General features: G+C 36.0%; 1 protein-coding gene and 1 pseudogene across 4 annotated transcripts in view; both read left to right on the forward strand.

Annotated features, from left to right (window-relative positions):
- EXT2 (exostosin glycosyltransferase 2) overlaps positions 1-12,646 on the forward strand; it is a 67,733-nt gene that overhangs the window by 27,163 nt on the left and 27,924 nt on the right. The gene's annotated exons all lie outside the window — the stretch shown is intronic.
- LOC148128171 (uncharacterized) lies at positions 4,170-9,275 on the forward strand (annotated as a pseudogene).

Here is a 12,646-nt window from a genome sequence, read left to right on the forward strand (position 1 = left end):
AGGTGAGAAGCTGTGGTGTTTTGTGGTTTGATAATAAGAGTTAGAATGTGATTCTCTTTTCCTTTTCCTTTATCTCTGATTTGCACTGAGATCATAAGCAAGTCCTATAATTTCAGATTTTCATAGTTAGCCATACAAATCTACCTGGAAATTTAATTACTAATCTACTTGATCTAAATCTACCTGATATCCAACTACTAATTCTGCAATCTAATTTGTGTTCAGGCTAATCCATGCATTTATGCTTTTAAAAGAATAAAAATATGGTGACCATGTGTGCTTGAAGAGTGTAAATGTCCTTCTTCTTCCCCCCATCCTCTTAAACAAAGCTCCTTCTTTTAGTTTTACAGAAACCAGAGGCTTCTTCTGGCTTTATATAGCCCCAGCAGACTTGCTGCTTGGAAGAAGCAAGAGCCAATTGAATTTAAGAAAGTTAAAGCATGCTGGATGGATATTTCAAGACCACCCCATGTCTGTTAAGAACTCTGTAGCCAGTCTGATTTCTACAAAAGCCCCTTAGTAAACATTCTTCTCCAACTTGCCCTCCGTTATGTTAAATCCACATGGAGCCTGAAAAACTAAACTCTCATTTATGCCTGAAGTAGTCCTATGCTTAATTATCCCACAATCATTGTTTGACCTTTGTAAAAATAAAAGATGAAGACAGCAGGTATATGCTGTCAAAATAAAATCTTAATACAATTTTTATTTGATTTTCAATTCTAATGTTTTTTCCTTCTTAAAATAGCAACCAAGGACAGCTAGTTAGGAAAACATGTAATCCTGCTTTTGCCTGTTTTTTTCCTTCCATATCAAATTTGGTCCCATTTTGTTTTTGAAGAATTATCCTTCTGTTGGATGCTTCTTACATATTCCTTTTCACATTTATTTTACCATGTTTCCCTGAAAATACAACCTATCTCGAAAGTAAGTCCTAGCTTCATTTTTACACGTGCACCCGATATAGGACTTATATCCAAAATAAGTCCTAATTAAGACCCCACCCATCCCAGGGTACATGTTATCCATTTTTATTTATATAATATTATTGGTATGTGTTGTGTTTTATAGATGTAAGACAGGTGGATAACTTTTTTAGACAAGGAGCAGATTTGGGATTTTGAAAGCATGAACTGGATATAATCAGAACATTTTTTTTGCTATGGGATACTTCTCTGTTCACAAAGTGAAACATATAGTAGGCGTGCTGGTACCAAAAAATGGCTCTCTATAGCCCAGTGGAGTCTAAAGAAATTCTTGCACATAATTATAGTGTTGAAGGTTATGGCTTTATTTTGAGACATGTTAGTTTCCTATGATATTTCATTCATTCATTTTTTTTTTAAATGTTGGATGGCTGAAGAGTCTGGTGGCACCAACACATTGTCAGAATGCACAATAGTGTCTGAGCACAAGGTTGTATGAATCCAGTATGACAAAACAAAGGTCTGTTCCAAGGGTAAGTTTTAGTATAGGTAGAATTCCCATCAGAGAATAGGAACATTGAGTTTTAGTTGATGTTTTCTTGAAAAGCGTGCATTTTGAGAAAGAATTTAGAGGATACCAAAATGTAACAACAGAACATAAGAGGGGGAAAAAAAGAATGCCATAAAGTAAGAGGTAATAGGAAATGACTTAAAAGCTTTGCCAAAAGAATAGAAATGTATTGTTTTATCATTTCAAAGAGAGTAACAACAGACGTGAATTACAGGCTGACTGGTGGGAAAACATAATAATAAAACCAAAGCAGCATCACTGAAAGAAAACTAGTGTAGTTTCTGTGTGGGTGGTTCAGGGAATCATGAGACTTGACAAATTCATTCATCAACAGTGAGCAGAGAATAGAGTCTGAGAAGTCCTATATGTGGAGAGAAAGATAACATGAAAAGTTACCATGCATGAAAATATTAGAGAACAGCTGCAGAAAGGAGGAGCTGATAAGAGGCTCCCACAGATATAGAGTATGAAGTGATTAAGATTCAAGGAACATAAAGAGGGATGTTAGTCTTTAGACACATTAAATTTTATTATTTTGAATTATAATAATTTATTGGGGAGCCAGAAGCGTTTTGGGGGTAGTGTATCTGTAGATCAGGATGGGCAGAAGCTAGTTCAAGTAATAATGCTAGATCTCTGGGCAATTTGCAGTAGTTTGGTAGTGATTTCTGGTTCCCAAATGCCTAATAACAGAAATGATACAAAGACTGCCTTAGTATAAAATTAGATCTGAAGACAGAATCAGAAGTGCTTCTTGATTTCTAGGTTGTGTCTTTTCTTACCTGAGTCATTATTTTTCATCAGTATCTATTTTATGGGCATAATGTATTCTGCAATACTGATATATGGCCACCTGTGCTGTTTTTGATAGGTTTTTGGTGATATTTAATCTGGAAATAGAGCAGATATTAGATTTAAATTGAAATAAATGAAAATGTATTTACCTTCTATCTAAGTTGCTGATATTTGCTAACATCTTGGTTTTCATTTGTTTAGCTGGGATAAGGGCACAATGGTGTGGAATACAGAAGGACTTTTCCTCTGTGTGCATCCCGCAGTACTCTTATCTGTTTGTTCAGAGTTGCTGACAGGCTCAAGCAGATGATAGAAAACATACTGTTGTTTCATCAAGCATCTAATGAAGTGAGCCATAGCTCACATAAGCTTGTGCTTTTTAATAAAATTGTTTAGGCGGAAAAGGTACTACCAGATCCTGATTTGCCATCAGAGACTAACATGGCTTTTGCCCACAATGTGAAGAACTATTTTGATAGCGTTCCATGCCATTTAATAACGTTTATTTGATTTTTTTTTTGGGGGGGGGTGTTGAATCTTATTTTCTGGTAGCCATCTTATCATACTACCGTGCAATGAGCAAAACAAGCGCTGGGGTTTAATGGGCAAACAATTTCATCTTCCCCCTTCTCCATCTTTGCTGATATTATTATTGTTGTCAATGCCACTCTCATTTTAATACCAAAAAGGAGAATGAAGTTAGTGCTTTTCTAGCTTTTTCATTCAGAAAAAAAAACCAACCAGACAAAAAAGGAGAATTTTTACTTTTCCAAATGCTTCAACTCTGACCTCCAAGTGGGCTTCAATCTCCAGGTCAAGTCAGACATTTGCTGGAGTACATAATATATGTATTTGTTTTAATGCCACATTAACATCATGAGTGACTGGTTTCTGTGACCCTTCCCCCTTTTAATTTAATGTGCTGCTTTTGGCTCTTCTTTAAAGAGGACTCTGTGGAGTAATTTTGGCTCTTATCAGTTTGCTGACAGCTATATAATCTATTACTGGCTCCAGGCAATATGCACAGGCATGAGAAATCTCTTGTTTTTAACTCAAGGGGAAAAAATGTACTAGGTAGATTGTGAGCAAATCAGACTGAAGTCTGAAAGGAAAACTGTCTAATGTGGCTGCATACCAGTCTTTTCTTTATTCTGTATGTAATAACAGGATTTACCTCAAACTACAATGTAATTGATCCATGATTCTAAAAAAATGGTTGAAAAAATCATTATGAGCAAATTCTAGGTCCATAAATGGTTTTTAATTACTATATTTGACTTTTAACAATCCATCTTTTCTCCTGAGAAAAACCTGTTTCTCTCTGGGGAATTCTTATTACACCGAGAAGCACTTTTATCCATCTGCCATTTGTAATACTTTAGTTTGTGTGACTTGAACATCTAATCTCACATTAATCCTTTCTAGGCTGCCTTTCTAGAATCCTTTCTTCATTAATGTCAGGGCTTGACTTTTTTTTTCCAGATTATCAAATATATGAAGCAGAAGCCATTTCCCCCATTCTAAAAGATCTTTGAATCAGGCAGCAAGAAGGAGGATATTAGAAGATAGTCCTGATAGCTGCCTACTTACTAGGAAAATTAAGCAGAATTGTAGAATCTTAGACATTCATTTGGATGCCTTTTTAAAAGATCTATTTGTCTTCTAGAAAGGAGATAGAGCATTCTGCTTTGTCTTGTTTAGGTCACATCGGCAATTCTTTGTTCAATTCTGATATCAAGCTATTACATGGACAAGGATAAGATAAGTGGTTAAAGATAAGCTCCACAGGGCTCTCTCTCTCTCTCTCTCTCTCTCTCTCTCTGCTCCTTTTTAACATCTGCATGAAACCTCTGGGTGAGATCATCCATCACCACAGGATGAGGTATCAGCAGTATGTTGATGATATCCAGTTACATAACTCCATCGTGGGTAAAGTGAGTGATGCTGTTTCATGGTGCCTGGAGGCTGTGCACTGGATGGGGAACAACAGATATCAGCTGACCCCAGGTCAGCTGAAGTGGGTCGGCCCCCCTGTATCCAGGAGTTTTATCATCTTTGGTCTTGGATGGGCTTGGCCTTGCGTGGGGATCCATGCAGCCAGCCATGGGGCTGGTTGGTGCCCTGAGAACCCTCCCTTTGCCTTTTTGATTATTTTTAATAATTAATTATTTTTAATAATTATTTTAATTAATAATTAATAATTTTTAATCATTCTTGCCACCTTCTAAATTTTAAATTTTTAACATTTATATGATGTTTTTATATTTTAATATTTCATTGTATCAAAGTCCCTTTCTGAAGGAGCTGGGTGGTTCAGAAATGGTGAAAAACAAGTAAGTAAATAGATAAATAAATAAATCTATAGAAAAGAGTAGTGCAGATAATAATGAACGGTTAAAAACAATTATGGGAAGTGTTGAAAGTGCTGGATAGGTTTAGTCTGAAGGAGAGAAAATTAAGTATTAATCTTCCTGTGGTTTCTGTGAACCAAATCAACATGGTTTCCCTTTGAGATAAATTTGGAGACCTTCAGATTTGAAATTTAGAATTAGCAGAAATTGGACATAATCCTATTTCATGAAATATGCAAAAGCATTATTGAGGATGTGAAATGTTCCTGCACTACCACGATCAACACTCAGAATATGGGTTATAAATCAATTTTTAAAGATGATATATAAATAAATATAAATTTTATTCTTTTCTAAAAAAAAACCAAACATCTAGTTTTAAAAATATAATTCTCATAAAGATGACAATAGATGATGGAACTGTTTTTATAGGCCCTTGAAGCTAAGCAATTTGTAAAGTATAAATAGTGAATACTAGAATAGAGAACAGCTCAAACAATCACCAGCATAAGAGATTGTCAGAAGTAGGAAGGACACTGAGGTCTACATGTATTAGAGCCAGTGAATTTGCTTTGTCTCTTTCCCCATGGGAAATCTTCTATTTTGTTAGTTTAGTGATAAATCAATTTTGTGACAGTGGGTGCTTATTTATTTATTTTTGATGTTGGAAACTGATTAAAAGTTTCCAGCCACATTTAAACTGCCCATATCTAGAGTGAGGCAGCTTGTAACTAAGGTAGATGCTAGGGACATTGTACTAAATCACAGTGTGAAGCATCAGTATGCAGCTAAGAAAGCTGGGAAAGGTGTAAGCAGATCCTCAATTTATCTGCCAAGTAGGTTTTCTAAACACCGTTTTATTGGACAGTGGCTCCTGCTTTACTAACCTCTAACCTCTATGGTGCTTGGAGGTGCTACCCACTGACCAGTCTTGTCTTTGAACCTCCCTTGGTTCCTGCCACCTCAAAGCCTTGCTGCCGGATTCCTATATTTTTCTTGGGACTTCACCTCTCAGCAGGATGGCTACAGTAGAGAAAACTGATCCACCCTTAGAACATTGATATATTTGAAAGTGATACCCTCGAGACTAGAAACCTATTGCTTTCTATTTCAGGAGCTGTCCATCACCTGTCAAAAAATGAAACTGAACCCTTTTTACTTTTTTATTCAGTTGGCAAACATATTGTAATAGATAGACTGCGCAGTTGTGGGCAATACTGATTATTAGCCTCCTCATCCATAATTATATTTGCAGTAATTTTGAGCAATGTGAATATACTATATGGCTTTGTGAGATAACTAATGTAATTTGTGGTTGGTAGAAATAAGTTCTAGAATTTGGAGGGGGATTGGATTATTTATTGGCTTCCTGATTTCTGAATGTTGTGGTCCATATTGTCCTGTTCAGTTGTCCTTGAACACTATTGTTCTCAGGTAAGTGCATGGAGTTCCATGTCCCAAAGGTGCTTTTTCAAGAGGCAGCTGGAACTTTTTTGTTTTTCTATGAAGATGTTTTGCTTTTCATCCAAGGAGCTTTTTCAACTCTGACTGGATGGTGGGAATTTTGTTTCTAAGATCTTTCAGTCAGGGAATTTGTTTATTTAGTTCATTAGTTGGTTCTGAAGGCCTGAAAAATACTTGATCCTTGTTTTATGACAATGGGTATGTTGAAATGACTGAGGACAGGTTATAAGTTTCTATTTTCCATGTCATTGGAAGTTTTAATGGCCACCAAACAAGATGTCAGTAAGTGAGGATTACCTGTAGTTCCAATATAAATAATCTGAATAAGATTTGTCTATGTGGCTGCTAAACAAGAATCAAGGCTGATTTATTTCTTTATTTCAGTGATTCATAAAGGTCACCCATCATGACAATGAGTCATGATGCCACAATGATGCCACAATCTGGGTGGCATGCAAGGATTAAAACCACAGCTACAACCAAAAACTCACAGTGCCCAAGGTAAATCAGTACATCGCAATGATAACAAGCCATATCAGCAAAAGAGCTTATTTAACCTCCTGGCCCAAATGCCTGGGGAAACAGCCAGGTCTTCAGACTTGGGACTTGAAGGAACAAAATCAAAATCTTAGTATATAATTCTAAACAAACAGTGCAAGCAGAAAGAAAGAATGGCTGAAATTATGTCATCCTTTTCTTCTTGTTATTCTAAATCCATCTAGAAGCTATTTTTGTAGAAATAACAATGGAAGATCAGTGACTAAATCAATAATTCTGGTGGCCAGTAATTTCTGATATATTGTGTTCAGGGGTCAGTATACTATTTGGTATTCTCCCTGAGCTGATAATTCCTTACTAGCCCAGCATAGTTTTTGGTTAACAGCTAGTACTGTATTTTATACCTTGGTTAAGAATGAGAAAAATGAAAATGCAGCAATTATCCATAAACTTTTTTGCCTTGGTGTTTGAGCCAAAGGGCATTAAGTAATTAAACAAATGAGATTAATTTCTAACAAACGCTTCAATATTTCCTTTAATAAGTAACAATAGCAATAATAGCAATAATAGCATGATAATGATAATGTAATAATAATAATAATAATAATAATAATAATAATAATAATAATAATAATAATAATAATAATAATAATAATAGAAACGCCTGAAAATGGTGAATGGCTAACAACTGGAAACACTTTTTTAATTCAGAAAGAGAAAGACTAAGGAAATGATCCAGGAAATTACCAACCAATTACCTGCTTGCCAGCAAGCTATAAGCTTCTTACTGGCATAATTGCAAATCAAATTTATGGTTAATTGAAAAGGAAAGATCTGCTCCCAGTGGAACAGAAACGGTGTTGCAAAAACTCAAGAGGAACAAAAGACCAGCTGCTGATTGACAAGCTAATTCTGAAGAATTAGAAAAAAAGGCGAATCAACCTGTTCATAGCTTGGATAGACTACAAGAAAGTGTTTGATTCAGTCCCCCACAGCTGGCTTAAGCAATGCCTGGAAATCTTTGGTATCACCAGCACATTTGGAAATTCATGGAAATGAACCTCTGGAAAACAAAGCTTATGGCTAATGGAGAAGAACGGTGAAGTTGAAATTAAAGCACTTTCCAGGGCGACTCTCTTTCACCCCTACTATTTATTCTGTCAATGCTAGCACTGACAACCATTTTAAAGAAGGTGAACTGTGGATATGAACTTGCAAAGAAAGGATTGAAAATTTCGCATTTGTTGTATGTGGATGATTTGAAGCTGTTTGGTAAAACAAAAAGTGAACTGAATTCACTAATTGAAAGCACGAAAGAATTTAACCAGGACATTGGCATGCACTTTGGAATTGACAAATGTGCAACAATGGCAGTCAAAGCAGGCAAGGTCATAGTAGATGATGGAATAGAACTTGAAAATGAAGAAATGATAAAGGCAATGAAATCAGAAGGCTACAAGTACTTAGGGATTTTTGAAGCCTCTGGTTTAATACATAACAAAGTCAAGGAATCAACTTCAGCCAAGTACATTCGAAGAATTCACAAGATTTTAAAGTCCAAATTGAGTTGTGGAAGCATCATAAAAGCAATAAATCCCTGAGCTATACCTATGATTCGATACTCTGCAGGAATAATTGACTGGACCCAGATGGAGCTGGACAATTTGGACAGAAAAGCAAGGAAGCTTATGACTATGAATCATGCCTTGCACCCTAAAAGTGATGTTGATCAATTATATTTACCAAGAGCAGAGGGTGGTCGAGGTCTCCTACAAGTAAAGCAGACTATAGAAGAAGAAAGACACAGCTTGAATGACTACATCCAGAAAAGTGAAGAGCCAATGATTAAGGAAGTACATAAAGGAGGCCTATTGAAGACAACCAAGTCAAAAGCTGAATACAAAAACGAAGTAATTGAGAAGCAAACTGAAAATTGGAAAAGCAAAGCTATGCATGGCCAATACTTGAAAAGTATTGAAGGCAAAGCTGACCAAAAGCTTACTTGGAACCGGCTAAAATCAGGAATACTGAAAAAAGAATCTGAAGGCTTTATTTTGGATGCTCAGGAACAAGCCTTAGCCACAAGTTGCATGAAGGCAAAGTTTCAGCATGTCACCATCAACAGCAAATGCCACCTCTGTAATGAGAAAGATGAAACAGTTGACCATTTAATCAGTGGATGCAGCAAAATTTCACAAACTGACTATCTAGAACGCCATAACCGAGTTGCTAAAATCATTCACTGGAAACTGTGCCAAAAGTTTGGATTTGAGTATAGTAGCAACTACTGGGAACATCAGGTTGAGAAGGTTCTGGAGAATGAAAAAATCAAGATCTTGTGGGACTTCAGAATTCAGACTGACAGGCACTTGGCCCACAACACACCTGACATAACAATAGTTGAAAAGAAAAAGGTTTGGTTCATTGAAATTGCAATACCTGGTGATGCACGAATTGAAGACAAGCAGCAAGAAAAAAATCACACAGTACCAGGACTTACAAATTGAAGTTGAGAGACTTTGGAAAAAGAAATTTTGTGTTATCCTAATTGTAATTGGAGCCCTTGGAGCAATACCTACCTCACTATTTGAAAATTCTGAATTTATCAAACTTGAATACTGTGATTGTATAAAAAAGCCCACCCTACTTGGAACAGCTTATAACCTCTGACGCTACCTTAACAGCTCCTAGGTCCTTGGTTAGGACTCGAGCTGTTGAGCTACTAACCAGCCCCAAAGACTGTGAATCTCACCAAAGATTAACAACAACAACAACAACAACAATAATAAACCACTGACCATCCAAACTGCCGACTTTGCAATGACAAAGTTGAAACTGTTTCACATTTAATACGTGAGTGCAGCAAAATCACGCAAACTGATTACAAAGCTAGACATGACCCATTTGCTAAACTAATCCACTGGGCATTATGTAAAAAATATGGCTTACCTGTATCTGAAAAGTCATGGGAACATAAAGTGGAAAAAGTTGTTGAAAATGAAAAGTTCTTGTGGGACTTTCGAATACAGACAGATCATGAAATATCTCGACCTGGCCATCGAAACTATGTAATTATGAATGAAACATGTAACAGTGATACCCATTGTCATCGGGACATTTGGTACCATGTCCAAGAATTTTAGAAAATACACCAAGAAATTGCAGCTTCCTGCAATAACACCAGCGGAACTGTAAAAAAATGTGCTATTTAGAACATCATACATCTTAAGAACAGGGGTGGGCAACTATGGCCCTTTTATGAATTATGGACTTCAACTCCCAGAATTCCTGAGCAAGCCATGCTAGTTCAGGAATTTGGGGAGTTGAAGTCCACAAGTCATAAAGGGGCCATAGTTGCCCACCTCTGCTTAAGAATATACTTGGTTGATACCTAGAATGCTGGCAGCAACCCGTAGCAACCATTCGTGCCAGTCAGTGATATTTGTGATACATCTTTAAATGTTCAGTTGACTTGAATTTCATGTTTAATGAATAAAAGAGATAATTGCACAGTTAGCCAGATGTACAGACTGGGTTTGGCATCTCTGTCCACCTATCAAGTCCTTACCAAGGACGTAGCAAATCTGGATGTTGACAGTGTTTCAGATATCGTCACAGTATGGGTGCTGTTCCAAGTAAAGCCACCTTCTACAATTGAGTGATGGCAAATTTGTCGATGCCAATGGTGTTCAAGTGGTGCTCCAGTTGTTTTGGGATTGCACCCAAGGTGCCTATTACTATTGGTACTACTCTTGCTTGCCTTTGCCACAGTCATTCTATCATCATCATCATCAGTTGTTTTATACAGAATAAAATGCAAAACAATAAAACAAACAAACAAAACAAAAGCATGCATTCAACACTCCTCAATATTTTCTACTTCTATAATATGTAGAGTTTATATGAGTAGGAAAGCGCAAGCATTAGGCAAGGAGAAGATTGACCCTTTATATCATCACCCGGAAATCCCTCAGAAGAAAGATGATATATCCAGAAAAACTTTTATTTTTCAGGTGTACATGCTTGGTTTTTGTTTTGTTTTTTTTCATTTTAAATTTGCAAATGACTGTATGTACTTAACATAAATATATGGATCAGTCTTTGCTGTATGCAAAACAAATACAAGTGGTTGATATATAATGCCTACTTAATGTTTTATTCCATTTGAATAAAAATGCAAAAAGGAGAAAACAGTAGATTTTTAGTGAAATTAATGCAATAAAGCATTTTATTTTTCCTTCTTAATGTCACCACTGGGAGTCATATCAGTGAGCCAGATGTATTTCAGCAATCCATGGAAAAGCCATAGAAAGTGGTCCCGGATGACAAATATTAGAAAGGTCATGCAATTATTTTGAACTAAGAACTTTGTGATCTTTGTAAATTTGAAACTGAAAAAGAAATGAAAATAATAGATTTTGTTTTCTACAACGAATTAATTTTAAGATCAGATGATCTAGATTAAATACATTGCAATAATGAATTCTTAGAGGACGTTTGGTATGTAAAGTTGCCAAATATTGGCAACAGTACTGTTTAATATACTTAAAATGGAAAGGCCTTAAGAATAGGAATCTTATCTTAAAGAATAGAAATCTTTTCTTTTCCATTAGAATCATGTAAAAAAAAAAACTGGTAAAAGTTTTTAAAAATAATTTATTTAGGGGGCTGCCATTTCTTCCCAAATTCCTAGGAGAATTGTGGGATGTCCAGACATATCTCTTGGGATACCTTTTTTAGTTTTTTAAAATAAAAATATTTAAATAAAAAGACTTGGAACCTGTCATGCCCTTATTGGAGTCTGGTTCTGAGGGGGAGATTGAGCAGCTGACAGGGAGTGGGAGTGTGGCTCCAGTGGCTGTGGAAGAAACAGGGGAAGAGCACAGTCCAGCTGGGCATTCAGAGGAAGACCCAGGGCCATCCCCTCTTCATCCTAGGGCACGCAGGGAGGAACGGAGAAGGGAGCAACGTGGCTTATGAGAGAGAAGGCCGTGATCCCTTTCATTACTTGCAGTTGGGAGAACAGGATATAAGTGAGGCATTTGCATACAGCTTCTTGCTGGAAGCAAAGTGTGCATTATCTTGGTCGAGGCCTACATTATCCTTTGAAAGTCTGCAATGTATCATTCCTGGCCTGCTGTGTTAATTACTTCAGTGTGGTTTGTGTTGGGTTTTTTTATTTCTAAACTATCTTTACTTCGGGTTCTGATTTCATTTCTGCCCTTGTAGACTGTTTTTTGAAGAGTTTGTTATTTAGCCGAAGATAATTGGAAAAGTTGGAGGCATTAAAGGGAATTTATTCTACTTTTGTGACTTTGTTATTTTTGTGTCACGCCCCAGGTCATCACAGGAACTGAGCCCAATATATACAATGTATATTTTCTGTTAATCTAGCTAAGTATTAAATTTTAAAAGCAAAGGGTCAAACAACAGTGGTTTGAGTAAAAGTGCGTTGAGAAGTATAGTTGTGTTAAATTCTTTACAGAAGTAGTATATTTAGTTGGTTTCTAAGCTGAGAATTATTTTTTTTCTTTTTGATATATCTTTGTCGTGTTGGGCTCTTCTTTGTATTTATATTTACAGACAATAAAAGAAAGCTTTATCTTTCATAATGTATCTGATGTAATGACTTCAAAATAGTCAATTTAAATATTTAATTGATTCCTATAATCTGCATAGACAAACTCAAGTTTGAGAATGGATTTTATAATGTTTAGATTGTTTAAAAATCAGGTACTAGAGTGCTGTTAATGGCAGAAGGAAAGTAGATAATTTCATGGCTAGAAAAATATGAAGCAATGTTCTTTGCAAGACCTGAAACTTAAAAGCAAAACCAATATATATATATGATGAAGTGTAATTCTGCTAGAACTGAGTTAAAGGTTATAAAATATATATGAGTACTCTGTAACTTATTTTCAAAATCAAAGCTTTCAAAATAATGTCTGTCAACATGAAAATAGCAATACTTCAAGGCCTCATAAACTGTGTGAAGTGTGTCACTCTGGGAACACTTGACTGTTGCAATGGGGCAAAATGTT

The sequence above is a fragment of the Pseudonaja textilis genome, chromosome 1 (genome assembly GCF_049901715.1).
Source record: "Pseudonaja textilis isolate UNSWEBS1 chromosome 1, rPseTex1.2, whole genome shotgun sequence".
Taxonomy (NCBI): domain Eukaryota; kingdom Metazoa; phylum Chordata; class Lepidosauria; order Squamata; family Elapidae; genus Pseudonaja; species Pseudonaja textilis.